The following is a 16718-nucleotide window of genomic DNA, read 5'->3' as shown; positions in this document are numbered from 1 at the left end:
TGTGTAGGCCAGTAACAAAACATCTCAATTGAATCAATTTTAAATTCAGACTGCAACACAACAAAGTCAAGGGGTGTGAATACTTTAAAGATGTAGCCTACATTGTCACAGCTCATAATAGATATAACCTGTTTTAGCATGGACATTGCCAGGGCATAAAATTACCTTTTTGGTCCAGCTGTGGGAGGTAGATTTTAAAACCTACCAGCCACTCAGATTTTTAAGCAAATAAAATATTTTGTTGTTGCTAAAATTACACCAACAAAACACACAAAAAACAGATGAGCATGCTTTGTAACATCTAAAACAATAAATGTATTACTAGTATGACAATGTGGTATATTGTTTCATTTCATTTTTGTGACCGGAGTCTTTTAACCAAAATATCACAGATGAGACAGAAATGTTCACCTGCCCCTTTAAGGGTGGGAGGTTACTGTGGTAATGCAACTCTAGTCATGTTTGTGCCTGTGAGATGGAGTGTAATGCAACTCCAGTCATGTTTGTGCCTGTGAGATGGAGTGTGACTAGTAGAAGCGTCGTCTTTTCTTCCCTAGCAGTTGAAACTCAAACATAGAAAAACAACCTAGCATGTGAACAAAACAATGTAAATAGCCAAGAAACACAAGGATAAAGTCTCACTTCAGTAGACTTTCATTTCAAGTAAATTAGACCAACTTTTACACCTGTGCACATCACTTCTAAAAAGTAATCTTTCACTCAGCTCTTCACGTGCGCACATACCCCTGCCAGCAGTGTTGCAGCGCGTGGTGGAATAGGATATATAGGATTCGTAGTGCTTTGACTTTGTGTGATTAATTTACCAGTTATGAAACAAAACAGCAGAAATACTTTGAAAACAGCTACTGCAGCATTAATTTTATTATAAATGGGATCATACTTGACCATTTTTATTCACAAATGCGGGTGAAATGTGAAGCCCTGACCAACCGCCAACAAGGCTGGTGAAATGGACATCTTACCTGCCAATTACAATATCTATCCGCATTTAGCTGATAGCGGGTGTTAATTTTAGGCCCTGGTCATTGCCATTGGGGGCTTCCACCATTTTCAAGTAGTCCACTGGATGGGGATGAGTTGGGAGCAATCAGCCAATAAAGAAGAAAATGGACTACTTCAAAATGGAGATAGCCTTAATGGCACTGCCCAAGCTGTCACAGACACTACAATGGCAAAGATACAAAGATGAGTCCTCTATCTATATCTATGGACTGTTGTTCACACGCATATCTGCCCTCTCATTGGTTAGAATGGTCAGGTGTCATTGGCTAGAATGAGCCCACCTGACCATTCTAGCCATAGAGAACCTGCAAGTAAGCATTTTGTTGGACGGAGTATACCATATGTTTCCTGTACAGAGGAGGCTGATGGGAGGTTATATAGGAGGATGAACTCATTGTAATGGCTGGTGGGGGAAGGTATAGAAGGATGGCTCATTGTAATGGCTGGAATGGAATAAGTTGAACAGTATCAAACACGTGTTTGACTCCGTTCCATTTATTCCATTCCAGCTATTACAATGAGGCAGACCTCCTATAGCTCCTTCCATCCAACTTGATCTCGCCTCCTCCCACCCATCTTTGAAGACATGTATTTCCATTGTTAGAGCGGTCAGTCGAATATCTTGTCAATTTAATAGACAATCTCTGCTAACGTTTATTAAACTAACACCATTTTCCCATTACAAAAACCTTCGAAAAGTATTACATTTGTCAAGTATTTAGCATTACCTGGGAGAGAGTCATGAGCGCCGCCATTTTTCCTGCAGTCTCGGGGGTGCGCATACTCTTGAAGCGAGAACGCGCCTCAACACTGACAGCTCAACATTGGGTGCGTTCGGTCTGGATTCAGTCTGGAGTGCCAGATAGCGCTCAGAGTTGATAGCGCTCAGAGATTGTCCGTTCGTAAATTCGGAGCGCACACTGGACGCTCTGGCCGAGGAGTAGGGTTGATCCGAGCGTTCTAACCTCACAACCGCACCCAAGCTAACTGGAATAAGTTAGCTAGCTTGCTAGCTACTTCCAGAAAAAAATGTTTTACTAGGCAAGTCAGTTAAGAACAAATTCGCTGGGCCAACTGAACTGTACGCCACCATATGGGACTCCCAATCACGGCCGGATGTGATGCAGCCTGGATTCGAATCAGGAACTGCAGTACCTTAGACCGCTGCGCCACTCGGGAGCAGAACACCAAATGAAATAACACCTCATCTGACCATTTTACTTGCACTAGCAGAGCTGGTTGGGCTGTTTTCATGCTATCCAGAGCGTTGGTGACTGTAACTGTGCTGCTGGCAACAATTCAATTACGTTTTTTTGCCAATGTTTACTGACACTGACCATATTCAACAACGAGAGTGCTCTGAAATCAGAATAGATAGCCAGAGTGAATTTACGATCGCGGCCTATGTTGACATCAGCGGTGAGGGTCATGACTGCACACGGGGAAAAAACGTGTTCTTTTCTCAGTGACAAAGAGAATAAAAATAGAAGTTGCATGCATAACGATGTAGAATACAATTGAATCGACCTTACATTGTCATAAAGTTTCTGGAAAAAAATCTGTTGGCTAAGACATTATTGTCATTATTATAGGACACATACATTCAATTGATGGGAATAAATACTCAAGTTGGATCACTTATTGCGGAGGCATTTTGCTCACTTACTGTACTCATTTATTCAACGGACGCAATATTGTTCTAATTGGTGTCCAGTATCCAATGTTTTTCATTGTTATGTCGCCCCCATCTGGATCAATTGTTTTAGTACTACACTAGAGGTTAAATTGGTTCGTCATGACAGTCAGACTCTTCTCTTAAGATTGTATTCCTTCACATAGAACATCTAGAGGTAAAACAATGTGTAGGAGTCATTGATAAGACAGCATAGTTAATACATTATCTTAATTAAACTTTGGTATAAATAACATTCTGTTGATGTTGCTGTTCAACATGGGGTTGAAATGACAACAATGAGATGTTTGGTATGGAGTCACACAGCCCCTTGGAATTGTTTAGGATGGAATGCCATTCAACTATCACCACACATTCAAAGGGAACCAATGGGTATGTTTACAAATTCCCAAATAAAATATTTCAAATTCAAAGTAGGAAAAAAGATAATTGACAGTCACAGCAATGAACAAGGAGGGATAACTGATAATTGAGAAATTACTCATATTTCACAAAACCATCATACACAAGAAACCAAGTTTGTTTTAACGTCCAAGCAAGTTATCTAATAGAACACTTATGGAAACAAACAGGAAAGACCAACGAAATGGCGTGAGGAAAATGTATTGCAAAACAAAGTGATGTAATGAGGATAAGTCACAGTATAATAATGACCTGATGTTAATGACTGGCGTGAAGCTCCAAGTGCTACGTTACATCACAAATGGAAGCCTATTCCCTGTAGAGTGCACTACAGTGCCCATAGTGCACTATAGGGAATAGGGTGCCATTTGGGACGCAAACCTTAACAAATAAATGTGGAAAGACCACCAGGGGGCAGGCTTTGCCCACTGATAGTAACACAGCCCTGCATGTGAGTACAGGGGATCATAGACAGTTAAGCACAGCTGGCACCACTAATAACCTATTCTCTTCCTCCTACATAAGACACGGGAGAACCAGCAGTGGGGAGAGCTCAGTGGGAAAAGGACGTATGGAACGGATGACGTATCTGACAGACGACAGAAGAAAGGAACGGAATACCTCTTGGGAATGGTAAACACTGATTCTCACCACCACCAGAAATGAGCTCTCCACGAACGTATAGTTAAGACGGTGACACACCTGTGATTTATGTTATAGTTAAAAGTTACTCACCTTGTTTTCCTTGTTCCTGTGAAGATTTGTTGTCCTTGTGAGATCATCCCTTGTTGTGTGGGCATGTGGGAGAAGAAAAGATACCTCAATAGAGTACTTTTTTCTACGTCAATCTGCTCCCGACTCGTTTAATCCAGCTTCCGCTGTAGAGCAACAGACAAAATACTTGGTCCGCTCACATGAATGATTATATTTTGACTCTTTAAACATTCAATGGTTAAGAAAGTATTTCCAAACAATGACTAAGGGATGTCATCATGACAGACATTTAACCAGTACATTTAACCAGTACCAGTAAGTTACTGGTTAAATGTCTGTCATGATGACATCCCTTAGTCATTGTTTGGAAATACTTAACCATTGAATGTTTAAAGAGTCAAAATATAATCACTTGGTGAATCAATGAGGGGGGGGGGAACTGCATAGAGAAGAGATGACAGGGGGATATGGCTTACAGTTATACAGTATTGGACTGATTGTGGGCATAAAGCACTTAGCTAACATACTAGCCAATCAACCATGACATACAGGATTGGGAGGACCTAAACTCGGCAAAAAAAAGAAACGTCCTCACTGTCAACTGCATTTATTTTCAGCAAACTTAACATGTGTAAATATTTATATGATAAGATTCAACAACTGAGACATGAACTAAACAAGTTCCACAGACATGTGACTAACAGAAATTGAATAATGTGTTCCTGAACAAAGGTGGGGTCAAAATCAAAAGTAACAGTCAGTATCTGGTGTGGGCACCAGCTGCATTAAGTACTGCAGTGCATCTCCTCCTCATGGACTGCACCAGATTTGCCAGTTCTTTCTGTGAGATGTTACCCCACACTTCCACCAAGGCACCAGCAAGTTCCTGGACATTTCTGGGGGGAATGGCCTTAGCTCTCAACCTCCGATCCAACAGGTTCCAGACGTGCGCAATGGGAATAAGATCTGGCCATTGCTGTCTTGCAGGAAATCACGCACAGAACGAGCAGTATGGCTGGTGGTATTGTCAGGACAAGCCTAAAGGAAGGGTACCACATGAGGGAGGAGGATGTCTTCCCTGTAACGCACAGCGTTGAGTTTGCCTGCAATGACAACAAGCTCAGTCCGATGATGCAGTGACACACCGCCCCAGACCATGACGGACCCTCCACCTCCAAATCGATCCCGCTTTACAGGCCTCGGTGTAATGCTCCTTCCTTCGACGATAAACGCGAATCCGTCCATCACCCATGGTGAGACAAAACCGCGACTCGTCAGTGAAGAGCACTTTTTGCCAGTCCTGTCTGGTCCAGCGACGGTGGGTTTGTTCCCATAGGCCACGTTGTGCCGGTGTTGTCTGGTGAGGACCTGCCTTACAACAGGCCTACAAGCCCTCAGTCCAGCCTCTCTCAGCCTATTGCGGACAGTCTGAGCACTGATGGAGGGATTGTGCGTTCCTGGTGTAACTTGGGCAGTTGTTGTTGCCATCCTGTACCTGTCCCGCAGGTGTGATGTTCGGATGTACCGATCCTGTGCAGGTGTTGTTACACGTGGTCTGCCACTGCGAGGACGATCAGCTGTCCATCCTGTCTCCCTGTAGCGCTGTCTTAGGCGTCTCACAGTACGGACATTGCAATTTATTGCCCTGGTCACATCTGCAGTCCTCATGCCTCCTTGCAGCATGCCTAAGGCACGTTCACGCAGGTGAGCAGGGACCCTGTGCATCTTTCTTTTGGTGTTTTTCAGAGTCAGTAGAAAGGCCTCGTTAGTGTCCTAAGTTTCATAACTGTGACCTTAATTGCCTACCGTCTGTAAGCTGTTAGTGTCTTAAAGACCGTTCCACAAGTGCATGTCAATTAATTGTTTATGGTTCATTGAACAAGCATGGGAAACAGTGTTTAAAACCTTTACAATGAAGATCTGTGAAGTTATTTGGATTTTTATGAATTATCTTTGAAAGACAGGGTCCTGAAAAGGGACTTTTTTTATTTTTTGTGTCTGTCTTATCTGGATCAGGGGGAAAATGTGTGAATCACTGGAAGTCAAATGTCACCCACTCTCTCTCTCTCTGCACAATCCCAACGGCATCCTATTCCCTATATTGTGCACTACTTTTGACTAGGGCCTATAGGGACACATTTGGACAAGCTCTCTTCCTTAGTAAAGTTTGCAACCCGAAATGGGCCCAATGACTTCTCAGGGGATGGCTGCGAAGCAGCCATGCAACTTCCTGGTTACTAGAGTCAGAGTGAGGGACACTCCAAATCCCAATTCAACCTCTACCCCCTAGGCATGTGTCAATCTCAAAGGATTGGATCGATGGCAGCTTCATCTTGCCCTATGTTAGGTCAGGTGGGAGTGTCAAGTGTCCTCTTCAGTTCCTTCTTCTGTCTCCTCATCTTCCTCCTCGGCCTCAGTGGCTTGGTCTTTGTTTTTCTCATCCTCTTTTCTTGTCTTCCTCCTGTTTCATGTTCTTTTCTGGCTCCTGTGGCAAGTAGAAGTAAAGGGGTGTTAACAAATAAAACTGTAAATAGACAGGTATTGACAGTGAATTGTAAGCCTTATTGTGGTATTTGGCATGTTTGCCATTTCTGTTCCAGCGCTAGCACACCTGATTCAACTAATCAAGGAGTTGGTGATTAAAATCTAATTCTGTCATGCTTCGTAAACAACAATTGTAGATTAACAGTGAAATGCTTACTTCCCAACAATGTAGAGGAAAAATAGACAATTGTAACACAATGAATAGACATACTCAATAACTAACCATAACTTGGCTTTATAAACATGGTACCAGTACTGAGTCGATGTGCAGAGGTACGACGTAATTGAGGCAGATACATTACATGTCCAGGACACTCATCGAACATCTCATTCCAAAATCATGGGTATTGATATCGAATCACCCCTTTTCTGCTTTAAAAGCCTCCACACTTCTGGGAAGGATATCCACTAGATGTTTGAACATTGCTGCGGGGACTTGCTTCCATTCAGCCACAAGAGCATTAGTGAGGTCGGGCACTGACGTTGGGAAATTAGGCCTGACTCGCAGTCGTTGTTCCAATTCATCCCAAAGGTGTTTGATGGGGTTGAGGTCAGGGTTCTGTACAGGCCAGTCAATTTCTTCCACACCGATCTCAACAAACCATTTCTGTATGGGCCTTGCTTTGTGCACAGGGGCATTGTCATGCTGAAAGGGCCTTCCCCAAACTGTTGCCACAAAGTTGGAAGCACAGAATCGTCTATAATGTCATTGTATGCTGTAGCGTTAAGATTTCCCTTCACTGGAACTAAGGGGCCTACCCCAAACCATGAAAAACAGCCCAAGACCATTATTCCTCTTCCACCAAACTTTACAGTTGCCACTTTGCATTGGGACAGGTAGCATTGTCCTGACATCTGCCAAACCCAGATTCGTTCGTCGGTTGCGAGATGGTGAAGCGTGATTCATCATGCTGTCGTGTCTTTGGCTATGCCGGATTAAGTAATATGACATGCTATTCTATAAAATAATTTCTCTAATTAAAATTACCTGATTAAGCTAACCAGGTTAATGTAATTAACTAGAAAGTCGAGGCACCACGAAATAATTTTTATAGAGCTGTTATCTTCCAAATAAACTCTTAAAGACCTGGTAATCTTTTACGTCAGTAGCAGTCAATATTTAATCCTCACCTGATTTAGTATTTAGTTGTAAATTCTTGGTTATCTTCACGAACCCTGGCTAACAAGTTGAATCAGCAATACAAAATTTGGTTTAATTATTTATTTACTAAGTACCTAACTAATCACACATAATTACATATACACGGAATGAATCATACACGGATTACAAATTATGTCATAAAGAAAACGTCCCTGGTGGACAGAACAGCTACGACGGCTGGTTACACAAAAAGAGGGGGTTGGGCTTGAATGAAAGAGCGGAAAGACTGAGTAACAAAGGGAGAAGCTATGCTATCGTAAATACAGAATCTTATGCATTCTAAACCTCCCATTTGAAAAAGGAAAATGCAATAAATATTTACTCTGAGCTGCACTTCAATAGGTTGGTTGTAGATGGAAGGCCGTGTTGCCCAACAGAGATCTTCCTTGTCCCTTGAAGAGTGTCTCTGGTGGTAAACTGGGACGTTGTAGTATCGTCGTTGTGTGGATGTGTGGAGACTGGATACGTCGTCCGTCCTTTCCTAGCCCACGTTTATAGCGGCCGCTGCTAACTCAACGGCTAGGAGGTATCACTTCTGGAGTGAATAAGAGTTCAAAGTTCATACCAAGTTGCCATACTTTTAAGCTCATGTTATATTCTGGCTGGTATAGTAGAAATTCATCCTTCCGGGGTGTAGGTTGTCACCTTCACATTGAAATTCGATGCTAATTTCGTTAGATTCTTGCTGAGTTTGGCTTAGTTCTGTAGGTGGTCTTTATCCTTTCTTCGTGGGGACCTCAAGTCCACACGTCCTTGGAACAGCTTATTATCTGAACCCTTTTAACATAGGACTGTCGCCCTAATGTCCTCGGAACAGAAAGTTACATTTTCATCAAGGGCTTTATATAGGAGGGGAGAGAAGGGCGTGTTTCATAGTTTATAACCAATGTCTGTTCACATGGGCAAGGCCACTGAGTTGAGCATAGTTTACTCTATGACAAACCGTTATCTCATTAAGAAACGAAATTACATTTCATCTTTTCACAAATAGTTTCATATTTAAACATTTAAATTGCACAACAATTCCATGTGAATCTGATAACTATAATGTGTAGACTTTCCAAGATACAGTTTGTCATCCTATCATCAGCAATACTGTCTCAGACGCCAACTGATCTGGCATCATATTCATTTAGTACCAACGCATATTTTCAGCTGGTTGGATTACCGATATATGGTTCCTTTACCCCCACCATTTGATGTTCCCAGACTCTCTATGTTTAACAAAGGCTTTTCAAGAGTCCTTCTGTAGAGTCAAGAGAGAGGAAAGGGAGAAAGGTATTTATGGGTGTCATAAACTTCCCCCACTCAGGCCAACGTCATAACAATGCACTGGGTTATCAATCTCAGGATGGATCCAGACTCCCTTGTATACTGACCAAAAATGTAAACGAAACATACAAAAATGTCAAAGATTTTACTGAGTTACAGTTCATATACGGAAACCAGTCAATTGAACTACATTCATTAGGCCCTAGTCTATGGATTTCACATGACCAGGCAGGGGCGCATCCATGGGTGGGCCTGGGAGGGCATAGGCCTAGCCACTTGGGAGCCAGGGCCAGCCAATGAGTTTTGAGTTTTTCCCCACAAAATGGCTTGGGAGTCCTCAACAACCTGCCTCAGCCAGTTTTGCAACAAACAATGTAGTTCATTCTCACGAATTGTCTTCCCTATGACCTACAGTGTCTTGCAAAATATTCAGACCCCTTGGATTTCTTCACATTCTATTGTGTTGCAAAGTGGGATTAAACTTGATTTAATTGTCATTTTTTTCTACAATATACACAAAATACTCTAACGTCAAAGTGGAAGATTTTTTAAAATAGTTTCTAAGATGCATACATTAAATAACAAAAATATAGTCGTTGCATAAGTATTCAGCCCCTTTGTTTAGGCAAGCCTAAAATAGTTCAGGAGTAAAATTTGGCTTCACGAATCACAAAAATTTACGTTGACTCTATGAAATAATAGGGGTTGACATGATTTCCAAACCCTTCCTCTGCCTCCCCATACAACATCTGTAAGGTCCCTCAGTCAAGTATTGAATTTCAAACACCAGGGAGCTTGTCTAAACCTCATATAAAAGGGTAGTGATTGGTCGATGGGTAACAATAACAAACCAAACATTGAATATCTCTTTAAGCATGGTCTAGTTAATAATATTGCTGTGCATTATGATTTAAACCACCCATACACCTCAAAGATACAGTCATCCTTCTGAACTGAGCTGCAGAAAAGGAATGAAACTGCTCAGGGATGTTACCATGAGGTCGTTAGTGATATTAAAAAAGCTACAGTTCAATGGCTGTCATGGTAGAGAACTGAGGATGGATCAACAACATTGTTGACAGAGTGAAACACAAAAATATAAAATACAAATATTCCAAAACATGCATATGGTATGCAACAAGGTAATAAAGTACAATGGAAAAGGAATGCACTTTTTGGCCTAAATGCAAAGCCCTATGTTTGGGGAAAACACAACACGTCACTGAGTACCTGCCTCCTTATTTTCAAGCATGGTGGTGGCTGCATCATGGTATGGGTATGCTTGACATACCAGGGAGTTTTCAGGATAAAAAGAAACAGAATAGGGCTAAGTACAGGCAAAATCCTAGAGCAAAACCTGCTTCAGTCTGCTTTACTCCAGACACTGGGAGATGAATTCACCTTTCAGCAGGACAATAACCTACAACACAAGGCCAAATCTACACTGGAGTTGCTTGCCAAGAAGACATTGAATGTGGACAGTTTTGAAAAAAATATTCTCAAAATACTATGGCAAGACTTGAAAATGGCTGTTTAGCCAAAATTTTGACAAAGCTTGTAGAATTTTGAAAATAATAGTAGGCAAGTATTTTATAATACAGGTGTGCAAAGCTCTTAGAGACCCAAGAACACTCACAGCTGTAATTGATGCCAAAGGTGTTTCTAACATGTATGGACTCAGAGACCTGAATACGTATGCAACAACTATATTTTATTTATTGCATTTGTAGAAATAAAAAATAAACAATTATTCCACTTTGACATTAGAGTAATTTGTGTAGATAAAAAAAAAATCGTACAAAAAATGTGTTAAATTAATTTTTAATCCTACTTGTACGACAACACATTTGAAGAAATTCAAGGGGTCTGAATACTTTTGCCTAGTGCCTTCAGAAAGTATTTTTACCATTTTACTTGTTCCACAAGAACTGTAACAAGTGTTACAGTCTGAATTCAAAATGTATTAAATATTTTTTAAATCTCACCCATCTACAGACAATACCCCATAATGCCAAACTGAAAACACTTTTTTTAGAAATCTTTGCAAATGTATTGAAATCCAAATACAGAAATGTCTAATTTACATAAGTATTCACAGCCCTGAGACATTTTAGAATCACCTTTGGCAGTGATTAAAGCTGTGAGTCTTTCTGGGTAAGTCTGTAAGAGCTTTGCACACTTAGATTGTATAGTATTTGCACATTATTAGTTTCAGAATTCTTCAAGGTCTGTCAAGTTGGTTGTTAAACATTGAGAGACAGCCATTTTCTAGTCTTGCCATAGATTTTCAAGCTCATGTAAGTCAAAACTGTAACTACTGTAGGCCACTCAGAAATATTCAATGTCATCTTGGTAAAACTCCAGTGTATATTTGGCCTTGTGTTTTAGGTTATTGTCCTGCTGAAAGGTGAATTTGACTCCCAGTGTCTGTTGGAAAGCAGACAACCAGGTATTCCACTAGGATTGTGCCTGTGCTTAGCTCTATTCTATTTATTTTTATCCTAAAAAACCTCCCTAGTCCTAACCTCCCTAGTCCTAACCGGACCCTAACAGGTCCGGGACAAGGTAGCACGTCCGGTTAACAGGTCAGGGTTCCATAGCCGCAGGCAGAACAGTTGCATTAAACTCTGGCGTTAAATGTGGCATTTAACTCTGTAACTGTTTTAAAGTCACAATTAGCCAAATGGTGAAATCCCTGAGCTTGTTTCCTTCCTCTCCGGCAACTGAATTAGGAAGAACGCCTATATCTTTGTAGTGTCTGGGTGTATTGATACATCATCCAAAGTGTAATTAATAACTTCATCATGCTCCAAGGATTATTCAATGTCTGCTTTTAAAATGTTTACGTATCTACCAATAGGTGCCCTACTTTGTGAGGCATTGGAAAACCTCCCTGGTTTTTGTGGTTGAATATGTGTTTGAAATTCACTGCTCGACTGAGGGACCTTACAATTATCTGTATGTGGTGGGTACAGAGATGGGGTAATTATTTAAAAAATCATGTTAAACACTATTATTGCACTCAAAGTGAGTCCATGCAACTTATTATGTGACTTGTTAAGCACATTTTTACTCCTGAACGTATTCAGGCTTGCCATAACAAAGGTCTTGAATTCATAAGAAATTAATACATTTCAGCTTTTCAGTTTTGCAAATTAATTAATTTGTAAAAATATCTAAAAACATATTTCCACTTTTGACATTATGGGTTATTGTGTGTAGGCCAGTGGCACAAAATCTAGATGTAATCCATTTGAAATTCAGGCTGTAACAAACAGTCGAAGGATGTGATATCTTGTCCATTCCCTTTTTGTTATTCTTCTGATGAAGGCCACTGACGGCCGAAACATTAATCTTTTAATTTGAATAAAACAATGTGAGGGAAGAGCGCCCTTCTCAAATCGAACATTAATCTGCGCTGCTCGGTCATGTTGTGAACAAGGTGCATCGTCCAGAAACATACAACTCCATTTTAATGTCCATGATTTTGGAATGAAATGTTCAACAAGCAGGTGTCCACATACTTTTGGTCATGTAGTGTACATTCAATACAGTACAGTAGCTACTAGCTAACTTAGTCCAGTTAGGCTAGCAAACTAGCCAACGTTAGGTTACCTCTAATCGAGAATCTTCCGTTTTGTTAAAGGAAAAAATATATTGTATCGCATTACTTCTCAGCTGGCGTCGAAATGGATTACCCATTAGTTCAGACTGAAAATCCCTCTGATAATCTTTGGCCATTTAAGCATCAATTTTGTGCTTGATTGTAATTAGCACAGCCAGGAACAGAACACATCACCAATGATGACAAACGTTAGTGAAAAAAAATGGCATCACTTGTTTCATCAATTATTTTTTTCCTCCGCATAGGAGATTCGATTGACCGCTCTAACTTTTCCCACCTCAATTTCCTTCACCCTTACAGGGCACTCCAGGAACTCAGGATCATGATCCCCACCACAATTGCAACACGGTCGTCCTTCTACACACCATTCTTCAGTATACTCTGTTCATCTGCACACACTTGAAACATGGCCAAATCCTTTACAATTCTTACACTGCAGTGGTTTGGGGACAAAAGCTCTTACATAACCAAGCTTCACATGCGTAGGTAATTGCTCAAAAACAACAGGACAGACAGACGTTATTATTTTTTTCCATTCACCCAGCAAGTCAGGTGCCGGGCACCAACCACACCAGAAATTCTCTTCGGGTATACAACCTGAACATCCGTCATCATCCCTGAGATGACTGATGGGTGCTCTACTCCGATGTTCAAAACACAAAACTTCTGTTGTCCAGATTCTTTTGAGGCCCACGGTAATTTTCATCTGCTCGTCAGAAATACAATGAATCAAAATAAGACCACTCCTGGTCACTTTGACAGACTCCACTTTTCCAAGCGCATACTTCACAATTTTTGACACCTCAAACGGGTCCGACATATGCATCCTTACTCCACAATCCGAATCCCAACAAGAAGCGATTCATTATCATTTACACACGTATCCTCCACTCCAATTTTAGACAATTTCCTTTTTGTTCCAGTTTTTCACATTACTGTTGTCTATTCAGTACATTTGTTTTCACCAAATTTCCTCAATGCGCTGCTTAATTCGAATTTATCAACCACTTTCGCCATCTTCCTGTTGTTTGTTTGAAGTAAAATAACGCCATCTAAATCCAAGTTTGTGGGCACGCCCCATCTACCTGCATTCGCTATGAATGCCAGACTTTGTGGTTCAGTATGAGCAGATGAATACACAGGAATTCGAAACTTTAGCATTTTTTATTTATTGAAATTCCAAAAATAATGAAGGATACAAATTCAAATGTGTTACAGAAATCTATGCATCCTTCTTAAAAATGGTAACACAAAACATCACAAACAGATAAACACAAAAACAGAAACACAAAAGAAATTTGAAAAGCTTAAAAGTATCAATTGATTTCACTAACTTATTCTTACATAGCATAGCATTCAATGTGGCAAAGTAATTATTTAAATCTACCTTTAAAAATATTGAATAGAATGCTTTTTTCTTAAAGGTATTTTATGGATGTAACATTTAGCTACAATTATAATCAAATTCATCACATACTTTTCGTTAGTGGAGAATGGAGTCTGGAGCTGGAGTCTTACATCTCCCTCTCTAACTTTAAGCATCAGCTGTCAGAGCAGCTTACTGTACCTGTACACAGCCAATCTGTAAATAGCACACCCAACTCCCTCATCCCCAACTACCTCATCCCCTTACTTATCCTCTTGCTCTTTTTCACCCCAGTATCTCTACTTGCACATCATCATCTGCACATCTATCACTCCAGTGTTAATGCTAAATTGTAATTATTTCGCCTCCATGGCCTATTTATTGCCTTTACCTCCCTACTCTTCTACATTTGCACACACTGTACATGGATTTTTGTATTGTGTTATTGACTGTATGTTTGTTTGTGTAACTCTGTGTTGTTGTTTTTGTCGCACTACTTTGCTTTATCTTGGCCAGGACGCAGTTGTAAATGAGAACTTGTTCTCAACTGGCCTATCTGGTTAAATAAAGGTGAAATAACATTAAAAAATATATTTTTTCACTCAAGTCCAGCCAGAGATCCACCCAGAACATAGTCACATACACACATTGGAAAAACAAATGCATAGGTGATTCTGTCGCTGATTGACAAAATGTAAATTTCTCATCAACATTTCTAACACTGTATATTTACAAATACTTTTGTTAGATGGGTAACATGAGTTATTTTAAAGAGTGTTTCTCTCACTTTCTTTGTGAGCAGATATTTGTATAATGAAGTCCATACCTTTTGATCAATTTTCCTCATCAATCTACACACAATACCCAATAATGACCAAGCAAAAACAGGTTTTGAGAAATGTTTGCAAATGTATTACAAATAAAAATTGCTGCCAAATGTTCTTCAAAGTATTGAATAAAGGGTCTGAATAATTCTGTAAATGTATCAAATTTGAGAATTTTTAAAAACCTGTTTTTCTTTGTCATTATGTGGTATTGTGTGTAGATTCATGAGGGAAAATAACAATTTCATCAACAGTGAAGTGGTCAGATTACTTTCCGAATGCACTGTATCTTAATACCTTTAAAAATTCTTATGGCTGCAAGCCCTAAATCGGGATCAATATGACAACAGCCAGTCCAAGTGCAGGGCGCCAAATTCAAAAACCATAAATCTCATAATTAAAATTCCTCAAACATACATGTGTCTTATATCATTTTAAAGGTAATCTTGTTGTTAATCCCACCCAAGTGTCCGATTTCAAATAGGCTTTTCAGCGAAAGCACTACAAACGATTATGTTAGGTCACCACAAAACTATAAATAATCAGCCATTTTTCCCAGCTAATGATAGCATCACAAAAACCAGAATAGAGATAAAATGAATCACTAACCTTTGATTATTTATCAGATGACACTCATAGGACTTCATGTTACACAATACATGCGTGTTTTGTTTGATTCAATTCATATTTATATAAAAAAATCTGAGTTTACATTGAGGCGACTAGATTCACTAGTGGCAAAAACATCAAGTGACTTTGCATAGCCCATCGTTTCAACATGAATACTCATCATAAATAAAGATGATAATGCAAGTTATACACATTGATTAATAGATATACCTCTCCTTAATGCAACCGCTATGTCAAATTTTTTTTTTAAACTTAAAGGAAAAATAACTGCATGCTATAATCTGAGACGGCGCTCAAATTAGCATGTCACAGTTGCAGAGATAGCGTCACTATAAACAATAAAATATATTATAAATATTTCATTACCTTTGTTGGTTTCGATCGGAAAGCAGAGCAGGAACTCCAGGTCCACAATAAATGTTTGTTTTGTTTGAAAAAATCCGTTATTTATGTCCAATTGTTAGCGCGTTTGGTAAACATATCCAAATGCTAATTCTGGTCAGCTTCATATCGGACAAAACTTCAAAATGTGATATTACCGGTCGAAGAAACATTTCAAACTAAGTACTGAATCAATCATTAGGATGTTTTTAACATATAGCTTCAATAAAGTTCCAACCGGAGTATTCCTTCTTGTCTGCGTGAGCCATGGAACGCAAGTGACTTGCATGAAGAAAAAGCATGATCAGGAAATGGGTGCTTGATGGACACCTGACTGATTCTGCTCTCATTCTCTCCCACAACACCATAGAAGTCTCATTGGAATTTCTATTGATTGCTGACATCTAGTGGAACCCCTAGGCAGTGCAACCCCAGTCATACGTCAATTGGACTTCTTTTGGGACTCTGTTGAATACAGACAATCTCAGATTTCTGACTTCCGGTTTTGATTTCAACTCAGGATTTTGCCTGCCAATATGAGTTCTGTTAATCTCAGAGAAATAATTCAAACAGTTTTAGAAACTTTGGAGTGTTTTCTATCCAATATTAATAATAATATGCAAATATTAGGAACTATGACTAAGGAGCAGGCTGTTTGAAATGGGCACCTTTCATCCAAGCTACTCAATACTGCCCCTGCAGTTAAAGGAATTATGGGATACTAGTAGATGAAAAAAAACCTGAGCTGTGAAGAGGTAGAGGAATGGACTAATTGGCAACTTTGCCACACTCTGTAATGACAGATGCTTGGTGCCGAGAAGCAGGTACAGGGAGTGAACATTTTATTAATACACAGACATGAAACAGGACAGGACACTGTCTGGCCATGAAAAACATGATGACATTAATGCTGACCTGGGGATGAAACAGAGGAACAGACAGATATAGGGAAGGCAATCAAAACGTGAAGGAGTACAGGTAAAATCAAATCAAGTCCAATTTATTTTTATAGCCCTTCTTACATCAGCTGATATCTTAAAGTGCTGTACAGAAACCCAGCCTAAAACCCCAAACAGCAAGCA

The 16718-nt window shown here is 39.9% G+C and overlaps 2 long non-coding RNA genes across 11 annotated transcripts in view; both read right to left on the bottom strand.

Annotated features, from left to right (window-relative positions):
• LOC139560533 (uncharacterized) overlaps positions 1-2408 on the bottom strand; it is a 67827-nt gene extending 65419 nt beyond the window's left edge. For 3 of the 10 annotated variants that reach the window (XR_011671971.1, XR_011671977.1, XR_011671972.1), the window contains exon 1: positions 1752-2399. This is a non-coding gene — a long non-coding RNA (uncharacterized lncRNA). Of the gene's footprint in view, positions 1-1751 lie in introns of all 10 variants that reach the window. The other 7 variants (XR_011671970.1, XR_011671974.1, XR_011671973.1 and 4 more) reach the window with 6 other exon arrangements.
• A 2015-nt stretch (positions 2409-4423) lies between these two features.
• LOC139560534 (uncharacterized) lies at positions 4424-16271 on the bottom strand. The gene is made up of 2 exons (XR_011671979.1): positions 15622-16271; positions 4424-6317 (listed from the first exon to the last, which is right to left on the bottom strand). It is a non-coding gene; the product is annotated as an uncharacterized lncRNA (long non-coding RNA).
• Between the last annotated feature and the right edge of the window lie 447 nt (positions 16272-16718).

Source organism: Salvelinus alpinus, chromosome 30, assembly GCF_045679555.1.
Source record: "Salvelinus alpinus chromosome 30, SLU_Salpinus.1, whole genome shotgun sequence".
NCBI lineage: Eukaryota > Metazoa > Chordata > Actinopteri > Salmoniformes > Salmonidae > Salvelinus > Salvelinus alpinus.
Note: the sequence above shows the minus strand (reverse complement) of the source record. Positions and strands in the feature narration are given on the sequence as shown.